General features: G+C 38.5%; 1 protein-coding gene across 3 annotated transcripts in view; it reads right to left on the bottom strand.

The window, feature by feature from the left end:
- LOC131693015 (uncharacterized) overlaps nucleotides 1-19,880 on the bottom strand; it is a 146,376-nt gene that overhangs the window by 102,579 nt on the left and 23,917 nt on the right. For all 3 annotated transcript variants that reach the window (XM_058980463.1, XM_058980465.1, XM_058980462.1), the window contains exon 2: nucleotides 1,721-1,902. The gene's annotated coding sequence lies outside the window, so the exon portion shown is untranslated. The remainder of the gene's footprint in view (nucleotides 1-1,720; nucleotides 1,903-19,880) is intronic.

Genomic DNA, 19,880 nt, shown 5'->3' on the forward strand with positions numbered 1-19,880 from the left:
TTCTCATATAAAAAGGTTATGCAATCACTCTAAAAATCTTCAACCTAATTTTCTGAAAATCTTCAACCTAATTTTCTTTTGGATTAAAACAGGTTTTTAGTTTAGAAGTGCTGGATACAATCGTTGTTTGATCAACAGTCGGTGCTGGTTTACATTTATTACTGGATGGATAGTGAATAGTGATGTGCCGCAGGTATTAAAATTTGTGTGTTGATGTATTTGCAGTAGATACATTTTTCTCAACCACAGATAACAGACGTTCAGGCTCGATTCGAAACGTGTGTAATACACTGTGTATATACCCGCTAATGAAATTACGATTAAATCGGGCTCTGAAACACGTTTGGCATGTTTGTCGGTGGCGCAGTGATCGACGCAATGCAGTTAGAGTGCAGTTGTCAAACACGTGTAGCAAACAGTTGCGTAGATCACGCAGAAAAAAATTGTAGGTTCAATAATAATATGGATTAAATTTAATAAATTATTTATTGTTTCAATAAAACAATTTATTGTTCACTTTTTTAATATTTTTTTATATTGAAGCTAAAAGAAAATTATTGAAACTAAAAACGTATTTATTGAAAGCAAAAATTTATGGTCGTTCTAATAAAAAATATTTTCGAAACAATAATTTTGTTGGTTAACCCATTATTGCCCAACCTACTATATATAGTAGGTGCTAAGAATAACTCCTATTACTCAATCAATAACGCAGAACAGGCATTATCAATGAGTTAATATTGTTCATATACTCTTGCAGAATACGTTTAAAGAAGTTAGAGTGGTTAAACCGGTGTTTATGTTTTGTTTTTATTAAATTTTCCCTTAAGGGGTTACACATTTTTGTCAGGATTAAAAAAAAAAATCGAATTTTTGAAAATTAGATATTCTGAAGCTATATACGCTGAGGAAAATTTTCTCAAAATTTCATGAAGATCGGAATACTACAACTTGAGTTACATCTATTCATAGACCGCTACCCATTATCCACTCGTAGGCGGTGCGTAGTGTTTGATACGCTAGACTGTTGACTCGCTGCACCGACAGTAAAACCCGATTATCTCGGAGTTGTATTTTATTGAAAAGTTCATTCGCGGCGATCACGATATTTCAGAAACCAATTAATCGATCAATCTGAAATTTTCACTGGTTGTTCCTTATTATATCAGCTACATTGAGTACAAAAATAATTTCACTGGGATAACCACATTATTTTTTTCCGACCGGAAAACACAATTTGTGATGCGCGTGAAAAATAAGTTGGGCAATAATGGGTTAATGTGATAAACAATAAATTATTGTATTCAATAACACATATTTTTGAGTTCAAATGGGCTAAATTTTCCTACGTGATGGCAATAGTGAAATACGGATTTCCAACGTTTTCAATTTAAAAGTTTACACAGGTTTTTTAAGCAATTTCGTTCAAGCTTAAATGTCTGTTATCTGTGGATATACCTTTACATACGTTACTGTTGATGTTGTTGTTTATTAGACATTAAGGTCATTTGCCGATACAGATTTTATTTTCATGCAAATGTACAACATTCACATGACTCAGTTAAGTTTATACATCAAACCGTGTCTAATAAATGAAAGAAATTCAGAACAATACCGAAAAATTCGCTGAATTTAGCAACCGGCTCCACGGCTTCAAATCAAGTTTTGGAGAACGCCCCGATCGTGTTACAATACGATATAAAAACCAATAAAAACTCACCTAGTCTCAACGTGCACAGTTCGAGTCTCGGCCAAAATGTCACGGCATCTGTTTTTCTCTAGCTACCACGACGAACATGTTAGATTTATTCTGCATTTGTTCGACCTGTCTGTGAATTTGCAGTTGCATTTTCCTCCCATTCCCCCGTGTTCAGGTATGAAACACTTGGAAGTGACGATGGTCTGAAATAAAAAAAAAACAAACAAATGTAGTGGTTGTTAGTGGAATTGGTTTTGGCCATAAATAAATTGCTCGCAAGCTTGTGAGTTAGTCGCAGTAGGGCAGTAATAGTTAGATCTGGCAAGAAGGGGGGAGAACTGGTTTGTTCCATATCCGAAGACATGAAAATTGGCCCACAGTCTAGCCGGTGTAAATCCCCCTTGCAGCACGGCGAGTCGAAGCCGATGTGGTCGAAGAAGGGCGCAGCTCTGGGACGGCAGGAGTGGAATTATTTTACCTCGTTGTTGTATAACAGGTAGGGGTTTCTTTTTACTTTGCCTTAAAGAGCATATGTACCTACTCGACTGAAATGCAAGTGCAACATGCGCGCAGGAAGGAAGCACTACATTTTTAGAGCTCCACTACGCAGCAACAGTCGAGTGCCTTCACCTGTTGGGATAGGTCAGACGTCAGGGTTTTGTTATTGAACATTGAACGAGCCATAGCAGCGCGTGATGGAATTTTCTGATGTATTCTTTCCGGACTTTTTTTGTTTACGATCCCCACATTCTTTCGAATATAGACCTATTTTTGATCATTTCAATCTCCGTAAGTAGCGTCCATTAGTTTTTGTTACTGCGAAACTTTTATTTTCAGAATTACTTTCAGTCTAGAAGTTTTTCTGCAAGCCTATCTAGTTCGTTTCACCGGTAGAGTAATATTCGAAAGATGTTTGTTTCAAATTGTTGAATAATTCTCGAATAGACAACAAAGGGACGTATGAAAAATACAAGTTAGCGAAGTGGCTCAATACTATGATGCATGTTATGCCGTAATAAATAGGCTGCCTGGATAAAACTTTATACGCGTTGATCACATGAGTACACTAGCGGCACAGCAAAATACTTCACCATATACGACCCCGGCTCGAAACTGGGTCACACCACTTTCTCAGCACTAGAATTATTGGAAAATTGTCCAATTTACTGAAAATCACACGCGAACAAAAGCATCGAAGTTTTGTTCACCTCGTATCGCGAAACAAAAGCACGTGGATCATGGCAAAGCGCACGTATATCGAGACTTTATCTGATGAAGACCCAGGAATAGAACTTCGCGTGAGAGTCAAGCGCCACGACATCTCGGGGGGCAATTTCTCACTTTCATCTGGTGTACGGTTACGCGGTACTGAGGGGGATTCGATCCGACCGGCGTCGTCGACGCGCCAGTACAAGTTACATGTGCACTTTTGTTTTTTTTTTCGCATACAATTTCTGCATCACTCCTGGGACAAAACCGTCGAGCCGGATCGAGGGAAAAAGTGATGATAATGGGCGAATAATGATGCTCGTCTACCGTGGTGTGCACGCTAAGCTGTTCTACCGAATGCAATGCTTGTCGACGGGAAGGGAGAAGATGATGCTTATAGAAACGTGGCTCCAGCTAAATTGTTTGAGGTTATGTTGTCAAAGTTACCAACGTGCATGCACTTTACACATTGCACATCGCGACGCTGCAGCTGCAGAGAAATGGGGTCGATGATATGCATTCGGAACGGATAGTGAACAGCGAAAGCGTAGTCATTGAGTCTCTTCTTGGGAAGCTTCCCTCTCGTTTCCAGTGTTACTTGAATTTTGTGATGACGTCAATGATGTTTCATAAATTGTTCTAGTGCTGTGGCCTAAATACTCGTTGTTGACGTATAGTGCAATCATAGTTTTGAGGTATGACGTCATTCTGTGCACTTTGTTCGGTGGAAGGATCTGGTTTGACAGCATACTGTTATGAGTCCATTTTGTTTATTTTTTTCGTGGCTTTAAATGTTCTTCATTCGTCGCGTAGTTATGACTCCAATAAAAATCACATAAACTGGTTTAACTGGACATTTGATTTGGTGGCTATAAGACTGAGCAGCTTTTTAATTCACAGCTCAAAATTATATTGCAATCTTGAAGCTTAGTTGACCGCCCGTGACTTTCCCGTGATTGATCAAAGCCTGTTGAAATTGCATATTGAACAAATTATATGATACTTGGGAGTAGTACATCATACTCAACGTGCAACCTAAAGAGACTAAGATTATAGTATGATAAATAACGTAGATGGTCACGCAGGTCAGTTTTGGGATGGGAAGGAATGTTAGTTCAACACTTGTGACTATTATGACCAAAGAATTCTCTGCATTGTCCAAAAGTGTCGCTATATTAGATTGGTGTTAGTAGGTAGGGAAATGAATCAGGATATATCTTGGTAGATATTGTGATTTGGTTTAGTACTCACGCGCTTTATCTTTTCATTTTAGATCAAAGTTTTCAGGAGTGCGACCACCAGTAGAAATATGAATTCCGTTCGAATAGGCATTTTAATAATTATAATTATTCTTCCACGAGACGTTACATTAAAGTATAATGCCGCATGGAATATTATAGTCTATAGACAATATGATCTTGGCAATAGACTTTCGTAGAAAGTCGATTTCGACCAATTTCCGACAATTCGAAACGAGCCATTTGAACTGGGAACAGCCGGCCATCAGGAGTATTGCTTCTTATTAATACTCCAATCATCATTTCAAAAGTTTGCAGTACAAATCAAGCATACAAAAAGTATACAAAATATCTCAAATGAATGTGAAGAAATTCACTGCGAAATGTTAATGACAAGTTGGCATCTCCACTCTCCCTATCAGACACGGGCTTTTGATCCATCGGCGGCTGAAAAGAAGAATGGCTGGGAGAAGGGCAATACAGTGAAAACCCGTTTCTAGCAGCCCCTTGGTGAATTTTAGGCTGATAAACGGTGACATTGACAAAATCGGGACATATTTTTTCTTTCTTTTTAAGAAACCGAAGCTCTTAAAATATTCTTCTTTTGTCACTAGTTATAGCCTCATAATCTTTTACTGATTATTAAGTTTAAATTTCCCTTCTTTTTGCGTATTTTGGATCTCTAAGATAAGAAAAATTTGCTCAAGAAAGGATTTACTCGAATTCAGCTTGGTTCGTCGACTAGAGCCCATCAAATTATCAATTTTCATATCAAGCTGACAAAATCGGGTCAAAAAGCTGATAAAATTGGGGGCTGATAGAATCGGGTCTTCACTGTACTGGCAAAGACTACCATATGAGCGGTTCAAATTCGAAAGAGTGACGCAGAGTACTGCACTGGATGATTTTGAAGAACGGATCAGAAGTGCGATTTTTCGAAGGTTTAGCTTCCGATGGCCCTACATTTTCTGACAGAGTGAAGTTCTGGGGTGTTCAAATATTTACCTTTGTTTAGGAAAGTAAAAGTAGTACAAAGCTAGTGTCAGACCTTCATGAGACCTCAAGAAGTCACTTTTGAGGTATTCGTCAATGTATATTTGTCGGTAGACGGTTCCAGAATTAATAAAATAATCTGGCTTATTTTAACACATCTACAGGTCGCTTGTCACACAGAAAACTTTTTGTGTAATTCGACTGCTTCATCTTAAGCCAATTCAAAAAACTTTCTACTTGAAAGTTTGCTTTTTTAAATACGGTTTTTAAACCAAACCTTTGGCTTGGAAGATCCGGCATATTAATATATGCTGTTACTTAGTGTAGAATTAGACTTCATCCTTTACAGCTATTGTGCAACCGTCAGAAGAAACCTAAAACGTTGGTACACAATCGGGAATAGCGAATCAGAAAAGATGACTATATGTAGGTGATTCACTCAATATAGAATGGATAAAGACTATGATGCCAAACCTTAAGGACCGTCTAGGTTAAGTTTTCGGTCCGGATCAATACCTAGGAATTCCTAGCATGTTGTATGTTGTTAGTCGCCTCTTACGACATGGCTGCAGGTTCCCAGTGGTTCTATTCTTGGCTGAAATAGCACAAAAAAAATTTAGCCCACCGGGCACCACATTACGTCTATTCGGGCAAATATTATACATCTAGTTAAGCTGGACATTTGATTTGGTGGCCACAAGACTGAGCAGCTTCTTAATTCACAGCTCAAAATTTGATTGCAATCTTGAAGTGAGTAAATTAGAATAGATCCTTTTGGTTTTTGCTTCGTATTTTAAAACTATAGACACTATTGTTTATGTTCATGCATTTTATATTTCAAAAGATAGTCGAATCGAACTTCTAGATCAACGGTTCTCAGGGACATGGAATCCAACAAAGATTGATTTGACGGTTTAGAAACATGTTTTCAATCTGCTGACACTTTTTCCGCGAGTGGGTAGTAAGTGGAAATGAAAATTCCCGGATATCAGCTGGTGGCTATTTGGAAACACACTTTTGTTAAAGGGCTATATGACCGACTCTTCAACGAAAATGTTTGTTGATTACTGATACTACAAATGTTTCACAGCTACGCACCAATTACTCCATTCTTTTTAATTTCGTTGCATTAGGTTTCCTTTCCATCCGATAAAACCTTCTTTTCACGTGTACTGAAACCCGCATGATAGTGATGACTGATCGGAAGGTATCCCTACGACCGATATCCTCATAGGCTCAGGTCGATTCGAATATTTCTCCGATGGCAAAAATAATGCCGATAACTTTACTTTGCGATACAAATTATATTCATCTAATACAATGGACCCCTGGATGGTCTACTTCCGGACCAATAATAAGCCATTTAATATCATAGATGTATCGCTTAAAAACACTCGGCCGTATACGAAGAAGTATCTTGTCTACGTACCCGCCTGGGAAGTAGAGGTTTATGGTGTAGTCTCCAACAAGGGCCTCAATTGTGAAGTATGGGGTTGACTTCTTCAGTCAGTGAAAATTCTGGTTTGCAAGCAATTGCGTTCAGCAAAATTCGAGAAATATACGAAAACAACTTATTTTCAATCAGCCTGATTCGAGTATTCCGCCGATTCCGGCTGTATACTATTGTACCCCCGGGATTGGCATCGGAATCGTAATCCGAGACATCCAGGATCGGTCGTATCATGTACAAATTTAAGATATGCATTCTCATGTTTGTTTTGTTTGTGTTTATTATTAGTATTCTGTTAATAAACCTGTGGTTTATGATGACGGTTCTGCATACATCTGTGGATGCCATACATGACCCCATTCGGTACCGATTCCCACTGACCAACCAGGTGAAAAACGATAAAACTTACCAGAAACTGAAAATTGAAACTCTAACAAACAATTTAAGTACCTATTCATATAGATTTGGTTGAAAATGTGTCTTAAAACTGAATTCGAAATCGGGGTCAATATGACCCGCTAAAATCTATTTGTAACTTCTTTGTACAGCCCTTCAGGAACTAGTGAAAATTTTGAACTCTATTGAAAATCGTTGCTCTCCATGAAAGAGGAAAAGTCAAGAAATTCTAAACTTCTAGGTGTAAAACGTAAAAAGTTATCGCATTTTGAAAATTCATTTGGGGTCATATTGACCCCAACGCATAGAGAAGGTTAAAGGTTGTAGATCTCGTCAACTACAACACAAAACCATGTTTGATCAATTTAATTTACCCTCAAAATAACTTTTTTTCAGGATTTTCAGCACGAAATAATTTTCTACGCGGTCGCGGTAGTGTTTTTTGGAAAGAAGAAGAAATGACCTTTCCAACAATATGTTACGTTCTTTTCTTTCTTCTGATTTATAACAACTGGAGTTATTATTTCAAAAAAATTGGAACAGAACCTGTTTTAAATCCGACTGATTAGTTGTTAAAATAACAAAAAAATAAACAAAAAACTGGCTAATGATAATAAAATTGTAACAAAATTTGATTTGGGTTTATCAATGTTAAAACTAACCGAGATATAAAGTTTTCCAAAAGTATATATGTTTATTGCAAACTCTTCGAGAGATTAGATAGCAACTGTATTAGATATAATCATCTAATGACAGTGATCTAGTAACAAACGATCAATTCATAAGTTGATCGTTTCATAACAGATTATGTTATAATATTGATTGTATAGAAAACTGTCCGCGCTTTCAATTCCATTAGCTGCATATAACATAGTTACAATAGTGTTATTGTTTTGTTATGCTCTTCTGATCAGGTAATCACACAATTTAGTATATCCAAAGATGCGCCTCTTCATACCTAGGAACTCCTTCGATTCAAAATCTCTGGTTCTAAAGTTATCGAATTCTGATCGTAAAAATGACGTTTTGAAACACTGTGCAGCGACGTATGCATGAGTGCTTATAAAATGCAATACTTTCCTTCCGACTTCAGAAACAAACCGGGAGCACAGTGACATCGAAACAATAGAAACTCACAGACCGTTGAATTTCAACCGCTGTTTCTTAGGGGGTCATGTGGAACTAAATGTACTTTGTCATGTAGATCTGGTAGGGTAAGATATTTCCAAACTATAAATGCACGCGAAAACTAACCGCAAGTCTTGGAATGAGGCACTTCAGTACATATTCCTACCTACATATATCTAATCTCACTAATACAAGAGGCATGCGAAAACAATCTCAGATTTCATTAGCAACTACCTTGACGAACTTGTAGTACCACCATAGTGTACCCGAGCAAAGTCAGACTTCAAAATTACAGTAAGTAGGAATCATATTTTGATGTCAGCAACAAAGTGAAATCTTGAAAACGGGTATAAGGGTATAAGACGCGACTTAGTAGTTACAAACTTCTAAATATAAGGTACATTCACAAAATCACTCTAGCAATTTACGTAACTTTCGATTTGGTTGTTTCGTACTATTTGCTATTCTTCTTACTCTTATTAACGTCCGAACAGAATGCCATTTCCGAAATAACCATAGAGATCGTCATACAATTATGAGAATCAATCAGCTTATGTAGAATATTGTTACAGTACTGCTGATTGATTTTCAGGAAGATCTAACATACGGTGTTGAAAAAACTACTTTTTTCGTTTTCGATTTTTGCCGCATATTTCGTTCAACCTTAATCAACTTGAATTAACCCTTCGACACTCGCGCCAAATTTCGTAATATGGGCACTCGCGCATTGTATTTCGTACAACATGGACAGTATAGTGGCTCGACATATAACATTTTTCAGCACAGCACTTTTTGACTTCCTTTCGTCGTCCCAAATGCGTGTGTAAAATTTGGAAGCGATCGGTTGCTTCCCGGGTTTATGCGTTGCGTTCAAAGTTTGTATAGGAATTTACATGGGAAATTCATTTTTTTTGCATTTACGTTAATAAAGAATAAAGAGTTTTATAAAACTATAGTTCAAACCTTGGTTAACAACTTTGTCGAAGACGGTAATTAGCTATGAGTTTTCAAAAAAAAGTTATAATGATTTTAAAACGTATACATATTGTTCACTCCGATTGCAGAAATTCATTATTTCTTCCAACACTGTCAGTGCTACACCGACACCGATACTTTAAACTTAAATAATAGCGAATATAGTCTTCGCAGAGACTTGGGGCTTGTGTACTCCCAAATGAAAAGAAGACCGGCTTGTGTACTCCTCAGTCCCCTTTTTAGATAGTTTAGTATAACCACAGATAACAGACGTTTAGGCTAGAACAAATTTTCTTCAAAAACCTGTGTAAACTTTCAAATTGAAAAACGTCAGTCTACTTTCTACTTCTGCCGCAGTCAGACGTACAATCGAGCCAAGTGAACAACAGGCCTCTCGATCTAGTGTACATTGTCTCGAGAACAAAGGAGATTTTCCTGGATTATTCTTGTCATCATGAGTAAAGTTGACGAAAAAGCTCTACTCCGACCCAACGCTGCGGTCGTTGACTTTAAATTTTGTTTAAAACGACCGAGTTTTAGTGAAGTGGAATACCTTCTGAAGGTAAAAATGCAACTTAGACTTACGGAAGTGTTGTACCTTCAGTATCATCATCTTCGCAATGTAGTGTTAATATCATTCAACACGTTAGCACAAGCCGAGCGCTTCGTTTTGAAGAACAACTTAAAACACGTGGTTGAAAGTGACAACGTTGGAATTAAGATTCCCGTATATATTGCGAATGATTATATAGATGTAAGGTTGTATGACCTATCGCCTCGTACCCCTCCTGAGCCAATTGCAAAACGCATGTCGCAATACGGAGAAGTAGAATCCGTTACACCTGATACTTGGAGAAACTTCTTCCCGGGTACTCGTAACGGCGTTTTTGTAGTGAGGATGCGGGTTGAAAAGCCTATACCCTCCTACTTGGCAATAAAACTCAAAACTCACGGAACTACAATTATGCAAACTACACTATGCACCCATGAGGGGCAAACTCCTACGTGCAAGTATTGTAATCAGACAGCTCATCATGGACAACCTTGCGCGGAAGATGCAGAGGAAAATGCATCTCAAGCGATTGCCAACTCATCTACGGCAAACCAACCTAAAACAGAGTTTTCAATACCAATGCATGAACCACAAACGGTGGCCAAATTTGTGGCAGCTGTTCAGACCATAATGACAACCGCAAAAGAATCATCCAGCACCCCAAAAGTAGCTGTAAGCAACGTCGGCAACGAATCCAGTAACAATGACAACGGATTTACACTGATCAACAATAAGTGCAAGAAGCAAGGGAGAACATCTGATCCCGGACACCAAGCCAGCTTCGACCGGGACGTGAAAAACAAGAGATTAAATGACCCCCCTGACGCTGTTTGCCAACAGACCTCGCGAAAGAAGGTCTCCGCTCGCAATCAAAAGTTGCGCGCACGATATCCAATTAATTAATTTTTGTTAGTATCTTTATTTTTACATGTATTGTAAACGTATAAAAGATCCATGGCTCCGTTAAGCTACCGCTATGAGCCGTGTCAAATAAACGAATTTAAAAAAATTTAAAAAGCGTTGAAAATCCGTGTTTCACTATTGCCATCTGCGCAACTGTTTGCTACACGTGTTTAACAGCTGCACTCTAACTGCATTGTATTGATCACTGCGCCACCTACAAACGTTTGCCAAACGTGTTTCAGACGTCTGATTTATTCGGAATTTCAATAGCGGGTATTTACACACGATTCAAATCGAGCCCAAACGTCTGTTATCTGTGGTATAACATAAGGGACGATCCATAAATGACGTAGCATTTTTTGAGTGATTTTTAACACCCCCTCCCCCATCGTAGCATTTCGTCACAAACCTCTAAATACCCCCCTGGTAATTACGTAGCTTGACGGTAATTTCCCCCCCCCCTTGTCCCCGCAAAATTTAAAAAAACGAAAAACGATGTTAGTTATTCCCCTTTAAAAAAGCTACGTAGCATGACATGACCCCCTACCCCCCCTGTCGTCACACATCATCACAAAATGCAAAACTCCCCCCTCCCCCATATAATGCTACGTCATTTATGGATGATCCCTAAGGAGTACACAAGCCCCCCCCCTCCCTCTTCTTTTCATTTTCTGATAACAACTATGTTATTCAGCAATTCATTCTGAACATTTAATTCAAAGGTACCAAGTCTCTGCGATGGTGGTGCACTGGCAGTGTTGGCAAAAATAATAAATTTCTGCATTTAGATTGAACAATAAGTTTTAAAATCGTTATAACTATTTTTTGAAAACACATAGCTAGTTCTTGTCTTCGACAAAGTTGTTAACCAAGTTTGATCTATAGTTTTATAAAGCTGATTTTTCATATTGAGTGAAATAGCGATCTTTATTAACGTAAATGCAAAATAATTGTACACTCCTTGTTTTGATGTGAGTCTTTGTTTTTTTTTCCTTTCTCAAGGATTTTTATGAACGCGTCCAATGGAAAACAGACAGAGAAAGGATGACCGAAACGGTGAGAATGAAGAAACGGTGAAAATTCACCTTTTCATAGGAAACACCGAGAAAAGATATGTCCTCAAGCAGGAATCGAACCTACGATCTCCCAGTCTCTAGTTGGGTGCGTTGACAACTCCGCCATCGAGGAACTGTGATGATGTCATTACATATTCCCAATAGTATCGTGATCACCGCCGCAGCCTCCAATTCCTCCTAATTGACCTATCGACCCCCAATGTCTCCTATAAGCAGATCGTCACCTCTCCTTCTCATCGATCGGGCAAAATCTGTCTCGTTATCTATTTTTAGGTCCAGTGGACTGCGCTCAAGGCGCAGGATTTGTCGTTAGCATCTGCCGATAGGCTTTGAGGCAGACATCAACATGCCCTCTCCATAGCTTCTACCCACTGCCAAAGTCTGGCGGCGACTGAGTTAGGTAGGGGGCAAACAGTGATAATAAATATCTCAAGCCTTGAGCGCATGCTGAAATAATAAGTGTTGGGCCGAAGTCACGCCTATATACAATTTGCTGTTAAGTATTAATCTATAAAAGAACGAACGCCTAGTTTGTGATCAGCGTCGTTCGATTATATGTAATTTGCACCCAAAGGAGGTAAGAAGAAATATGTTTCGTTATCTGGATTCTCACAACGTGAACTGGAAAAGTTTCTTTAACTAATGCATTTCAATTCTCGTTGCTCCGATATGATTCCATTAAGGAACTCCAAGTTAGTGCGCAGTGCAAATCGAAGTTGGCAGTACCACATTACGCCCACGATGTAACCACTTCTGTGAGGACTATCGCCGTTATCACCATTAGGAACTGTTCTACATTTCTGTGGTTTTCTGTTTTAACTGCTGTACTGTTTGTGCAGTGGATAAGTAAAAAAGTGGTAGAAATTGATTATTTGATTTATTGGTAGCTATAAGAGTATTTTTTTGCTTCTGCTCTTGGCGAGATTAGAAGGTAGAGGCATATAAAAGGTTACCAACAAAAGTATATATTTTTTGCATTTTATGTCGCTCTAGTGTTTTTTAGTATTTTTTATAAAAACATTCCAGTACCGGTATTTTGCCGATACTACCGGTACTGAGCGATATGGTACCGGGGAACCGGTTCTCACCAAAAAGAGTCGGTACTAGGAACCCTAGCTTCTCTTCAAAATTCATTGTGATCCTGAATTTGGAACATTTCTTTTTTCTGCAAACCTTTTGGATGGATAAATTAATATGCCGGAAATCTGCCACCAGGCGGCGCTAGTAAGCTTTTTTGACATTGAAAATGTCTTACTGCATTATCTGGGGCAGGGTGTCATTCTAAAATCTAAAATCAAACGATGTCACGTTTTTGCGTCACTATTTTGAACGCTAATAGCTTTGTTAATTATGAACGGATTTCCGTCTGGTTATCACCACACAATTCGGAATTAACTGAATTTATGTTTTGTTGCTTTAGTGTTTTTATATTTCAATAGCACACTATAGAAAAACAAGCAAAAATGAACAGATCTCGAAAACGTGAAAACTCGCATACATCAGTCAATCTATCCCCGGCAGAGCCGTCAATAGGGAGCAGCTTAGTGATTCAAACGAACACGAAAAGTTATAAATAAATGTGCCGCGTGCCTGTTTGAATCAGTTGTTGCTCTTTTACCAGACAAGTAACATCGTGCCTATAGCGTCTCGTACGACAGATTTGAGCACCCAGCACACTACGCTTCTATGAATGACGTCATCCTCGACTATTTAAAGAATATCATTCCTCGAGCGACTTCATTCTCCCGTCGAACGTCGGGTCGTAAAGAACAGCAGTAGCAATCATGCATGTTGACAATGCGCTGCGATGAGTGCTGCATTTGATCACTGCTACCGCTGAGGGTGATCCGATGCAAATAGCGCGCGGCTGGAAGAGTTGGCAAACCTCAGTTGAAGCTGACTAATTGTTCCATTCTGTATGTTATTATTGTTAAATTAAAAGCCCTTTTAAGGATTATAACACTAAAGAACAAATTGGAATATTTCCAATCATTGACAGCGATAATCCAATTGCGCAGTTTATATTCGTTATTTGTTGCTTGCGCGTATATTGACAATCTGAAATTTGCAACAATCTTATTTGTTTAAATGTATCTTTCCGAAACAATACAAAAATGTGCAGCTACTTAAAGTACATTTCCAGGCTGAAATTGGCGAAAACCTGTGATTTATTAAAATAATCTTTCGGAAACATAATCCAAAATTCTGCAATGTTTCAGAAAATTGGAGGATGTGGCAACACTGCCAATTAGCGACAGCCGTACCAAAAAGAATCCGCAAATATTTTTTTGTTATTCTGCATGAAGGCAGTCCTTCCATCAACAATGCGAAAGTGATAAAAGCCGATGTTACGTTTCAAACTACCAGTATTTCAGATTAGATGCTGAAGGGAAAGGTTGTTTCTTTTCATTTCGAAATATTTATCTGATGTAAGTAACGTGCGGCTGGAAGAGATGGCAAACCTTTTTTGCAGCTGACTAATTGTTCCATTCTGCATGTTTTTTTTGTTAAACCAAAAGCCCTTAGTTAGTTTAGTACTTTTCATTCCATAGCACGCGTGTTTGTGTATCCCACAAATAGTCCTTTTCAGGATTCCACCAATGGTCCTTTTCAGGACCCCACATACAAAAGAGTTAATTTGAATGATTCCCTTAAAATGGTTCTTTTTAGGACCCCAAATATGGAACATTTCAGAGTTAATGTTAATTAAACCACCGAATATATAAAGATACACATGTTAAACTTTGTTCGCTTACGAATAATTTGATTTGTGACCAGTTATTATTCTATCGTACTTGCAAACATTTGATTTGAATGCAGGTATTTAAAGATAGATGTAAGATTTCGTTTGTGAGCATCATTAATTTATGTTCCCATTTCATGGATTTGTATAACACTTTTTTAAAACTTGAATTTGTCACACTACAGGTTATAGATTTTAATTTAAAAATTCAACAATTATCTCTAGTGAAGAATAGCATGCCTGTGTGTATTTCTGAAACACTCGATGACATTAAGGGGTTTTAGTTTGGCCACGGATAATATTGTTTGCTCATAAAAATAGCTGCATTTTTAATGTCATCGTAGTCGTGTCTTGTACACGTCCCTTAATTTTTTTTCTACCTTATGTATCTCAAGTTTCTGATATTTTTGCTTATTTGTGTCTGTGATAAAGTTGTTCAGGAGATCAAAACCTACAAGAAGATATGCCGAATAGCGCGGAATTGTGCCGCTAGGCGGCCCTAGTTAGCGTGCTATTTTTGGCCTACTGTATCTCAAGTACCTAATTTCGTAGCAGGACGCTGTCTTCGGCAATGTTGCCAAGGAGATCAAAATCAACAAGGTGGTATACACCATTATGGATCTTAAAACCGCGTCAGTGAGCATGTCATTTTTTTAACCTACTATACCTCAAATTTCTGTTTTTTAAAAGTTTTGTGTCTTCGGCAAAGTTGCTCACGAGATTAGAATCCGGCAGGTGCCGAATAGTTAGGAATTCCTTCACTGGGGGGGGGGGGGGGTGGCGCTGATTTTTAGCAGGTCATTGTCATGGACAAAGCTTCTCAGGAGAGTAAACCTACGAAGTGGTTAATCGAATATTTCGGGATTTGCCACCTTGTGGCGCCAGTAAGCCTACCATTTGTTCAACATATTCTATACAAATTTTCTAATTTTTAAGCAGGTTTGGAGTCTTTGAAAAAGTTGTCTCGACGGTCAAATCCTACAAAGTGGTACACCGAATAGTTCAAAATTCTACCCCCAGGTAGCGCGAGTAAGCATGCAGATTTGTCATTAATAGATCTCAAATTCGCGGATATTAGGTAGTGCAGTATTTTTGCTAGAGCTATTAAAACAAGTAGTATAGTAACACCAGGCAAAACCGCCATGCGAAGTGGAAAAATGTGAATGTCACCGCAAATCAGCAATGGGAGCCGAGCCTTTCTGGACAGTTTTCATAAACCGCGCAGAATCATAGTACCCGGACTACATCCAAAGCTCGTTAATAATATTTTTTTACGTTTTATTCAGATGTATTTAGTAACCGAATAAGTAAAAGGAAATAATAACACGAAAAATTGTATATTCTTTATATCCCATAGTTATGGTCAATGTTGTTCTACATACCTTATTAGTAAAAATCTGACGTCGAAATTTACCTCAAATTATGTTGTGAGTAACTTTTTCCTTGCAAAATAACAAAAAAATCGAGAGGTGAAAAGAAATTCGCCTTCGCGTATCCCATCTCTGAGTGGAATCTGTCAGATTGTATATTTTGTAGCAACTAGCGAAATTATGAGATACAATGAAGACTCCATTTTATCGGGCCCGATTTTGTCAGCCTTATATGAAAATTGGTTTGATGGGTTCTAGCAGGCGTACCAAGCCCAATTCGAATAAATCCGTTCTTGAGCATATTTTTCTTAAACAAATAATTCATTTTCTTTTGGTTTTCGACGTAAGTGCCAATACCTTATTTAAGACTTTTTGGTGGTATCAAACGGGAAACATCGATCGAAATTGTGAGTTAAGCGAAAACAATTATGTGAAAAAAAATCTCCCCAGAGGAAGGATTCGAACCTGCAACCCTTGGGACTCAGGCCCACTGCATAAATCTTTATGTGCTTCATGGGATACGATGACGTCTCAGAAAGAACACATGATTATCGCATTGACGACAGTGACCGTGCCATGCCTTCAACCTTCCGGAAGTAGCGCTAGTGCACTGAGTGCACGCTGCTCTGAGAATCTAGCGAAATCGTCTTAGCGCACCAGTGACTGCTCGTTCGGTGGGCCATTGGCGCGACTTCGGGAGGGTTAAAGCGAGATCACACATGACCGCAGCTGCCACACAACACATTTGATCTATTTGGTTTCCTCGCAAAATACCAAGGCTCGGGTTTTTATTATCGCCTGGTGCCTAATTTTATTTCTTTGCCCATCGTACTTCTGCCGATTTCTGGTCGCTTGCTCAGTTAACGGAGTGTGTGTGCAATATGTTGGAATATATGCAAAATCGGTTTTTAAGAAACGATTTCAATTCATCCAGACGATAATTCAATTCTGAAGAGCATAAATCTGGATTAATTTCAATAGGCTCATAATTTCCTGTTAATTTAAAAAAATCCTCAAAGCGAAGTGTACAGAAATCGCGAAAAAAGCTGACGAGCAAGCAAGTGCGTGTCGTTGCGTACCAGCTCGGCGCTCTTTTACTTTCGGCTATGTATTATTCACAAATTTGGAATCTCACAAGCAAGTCTTATAATTCCATTTCTATCTATGCAATTTTTCAGTGATACCGAACTCAAACAAATGATTAAAAAATTAAGTTTTCGCTTGATTCGTACCATCAACTCTTGCACAAGCTGGTGGTAAACCTTACCGGCTGTGTTTTCCAGTATCTAGTCATTGAATTAGCATCCTTAGCCATTTCCCCACTCTCTTTCAGTTTAGCCCTTTTTTACCTCAATATATTTTAATTGGGTTGAGTTCCGGCAGTTTGGAAGGATAATTCCTTTCTGAATTTCGTCTCCGTTATTTTCGCGGTCCACTGTTGTTCATTCTTACTGTTGTGGTTGCGTGACGAATGAAAAAAAAAATTAAGGTCCGTAAATAAAAATAAATCAAAAAATCTGGCAGTGCAATTGTGCCTTTCTCAATTCTCCAAACTATAATTGTAGAAATGTCCATTACATTTTTAATACACTTTACACCTACACACAATTGCTCGCCAGCCACGAACCTGATGAGCTACGTGTCGATGATTACAAACTTGAAACAAAAAAAGGATATTATACTTAGTTAGTCTAATCAGCATTAGTTCGATATTGTCTTCCTCCTAAATAATTTTGACATGCGGGGTGAATGTGTGATCAGGGTCAAAACCCCACGAACGAACCACTCCCCAGTCTAATTTGGTAAGGGAGCGGTGCTTAAGACGGATACCTTAAGGTACACCCCTAACTAAGCCCCTGTTAAACTTCAAAAACCCTATGTCAGTCGAAAAAACATTTTGCCCGGGATTAGGTTGACGATTTTCAGAGTGATTGCATAACGTTTCTATATGAGAAAGGCAAAAATGTGCCAAAATCCCAAAAAGACAATCTTTGTCAAATTTTTTTCGAGATTGCATCCAAGATCGTTAATTTTAATTTTGCATCCATTTAAAAAAGCTTTGCATCATTTTTATATTATAGTGGTAACCATTTATGTAGTAAATTTCTGTACGGTCGCACTCTTAAACCTGTAACTCCGGAACCGGAATTCAGATCAATACGAAATTCAATAGCAGCAGGTGGGAAGGTTGTACCTTTCATTTGAAACTAAGTTTGGGCAAACTGGTCTAGCCATCTCTGAAAAAAATGAGTGACATTTTTGACACATACATACGCGCACACACATACACACAGACACACAAACATACAGACACACCGGGATTAGGTTGATAATTACTTTTCAGAGTGATTGCATAACCTTTCCATAAGAGAAAGGCAAAAAATTACTGTTGTGGTCACTCGCCAAATCTTGCTAAAACTTTAGGGGGTCCCGGTGAACTACAATACACGCTTTTTCAGACATGCGTAAATGTATAACTGTCTGTTCATATTAACCCATTCATGCCCATGTTGTTTGTGGACAACAACGTTTTTAAACAGCTATAACTTTTGATTGAGGCGAGATTTTCTCACAAAAACAAGTAAGGCTCATTAATGTAATTGTTGTCTTTAATTTGAGTATTAACAGTCACAAGGATCAGCTCTAAAACTCAAGTTATTGCAATTAGTCTGATTGGATTCCGATGGAGTAGTGCTGCCAGGGACAGTTTACGTTGACGACCGAAAATGATTTTTTCATATATCTTCGTTATGGTGCAATACTATTGAAAACTGATATAACTTATCAATTTAGACCGTCGTTGGCTACGTTTTCCACGTAATTGAACTATTGTAATTATTCTAGGAGAATTGAATTGAGCATTACATTTTCTTTATGAAAATAGGCTTTTCGTGTTTCTTGACCCCACCTTTTTCAAGGAAAAATAGTTTTGAAACCCTACATGCACTACAAAAAAGTTGGGCATGAAAGGGATAACGGTTGTGATGAAAGTCGGAGTCTTCCAGCCACAATTACAGGTAGCGTGCCAGATCAACAGCTTCGAGGAAAATCTGTCTGTAAAAATAAAATGATATTTCTTGGAAATATTTCCGGGATCACTTGCAACAGAAAACCTCTACCGCTGAAACTGCTGAAGTCAAACTTAACATACGTTTTATCGTCCATAAGCATCCGTTCAATTTGGTCAAATCCTGATCATACACCTTTCAGGGCCGCACTTTGGCTCTACGACCTGGATCAGTTTCTGAATAGTCCGTTATTTGAAAAAAAACCCTCTCGAGTATATTTCGAACTGAACTGTAACAAAACTCCGAGTTTGTTGGCCAAATCAACAACCGAATGCCTATGTCCAGATGTGACTCCACTTCAGAACCACACTATTCAAGAGGTCTTATGAACTTGGCCCCAATAGTTAAGAAACTTAGCTGATCGTAGAAACTGTAACATTTGAGATCATTATGTTGAACGCTTGATAATCCAATCTTCAATTTCGGCTTCATCACGTTTCAAAACATTCATAAAATCAGTTAATAAACTGCTCACTTAAGCCAACCGATCTATTTGGAGCTGTCATCGACCAGCATCAATCTAGCGCTGTTGACTCACAATAGCCCATAAAATTGTAGTTAAAATAAACACGATTCGGGAGCACTTTCTACTAATTGATTCTCTCTAAAAATCTGTTTATCCAGCCATTCAACACGTTCCAAGAGCTCCGCTGTACCATTCTGTATAGGAAGAAATACACATTGCTTTCTTTCTCTGCCGCGGGTCTTCCCATCTTCTCCGATTCGGATCCGGCCTCTCGGTGGCCGGCCGCCAACGTGTGGAGTAAATGACCTCCCTATTCCCAGTAGCAGAAGAAGATGGTTCGTTTCCACAGTATATTTCGGGCGTAGAAACCATTAAACCTTCTGCTTCAATCGTTTTAATCTCTGCATTACATTTTACGTCCGTCAATCAGCCTATGTGCTGTATATGTATGTAGGGAGCTGGGGTGCTACTGCAGCTGCTTTAATTTCCATTTTTTTTCCTCCGTCTTCTTTCGCCCGCTTTTTTCGAGGGCTCCCGGTCAAGAAATCATAATCACACCGCGCCGCCACTGCAGCGGTGAGTAATAAAAATAGTGGCGTTCGGAAAATGAATC

Source organism: Topomyia yanbarensis, chromosome 3 (assembly GCF_030247195.1).
Source record: "Topomyia yanbarensis strain Yona2022 chromosome 3, ASM3024719v1, whole genome shotgun sequence".
Classification (NCBI taxonomy): Eukaryota; Metazoa; Arthropoda; class Insecta; order Diptera; family Culicidae; genus Topomyia; species Topomyia yanbarensis.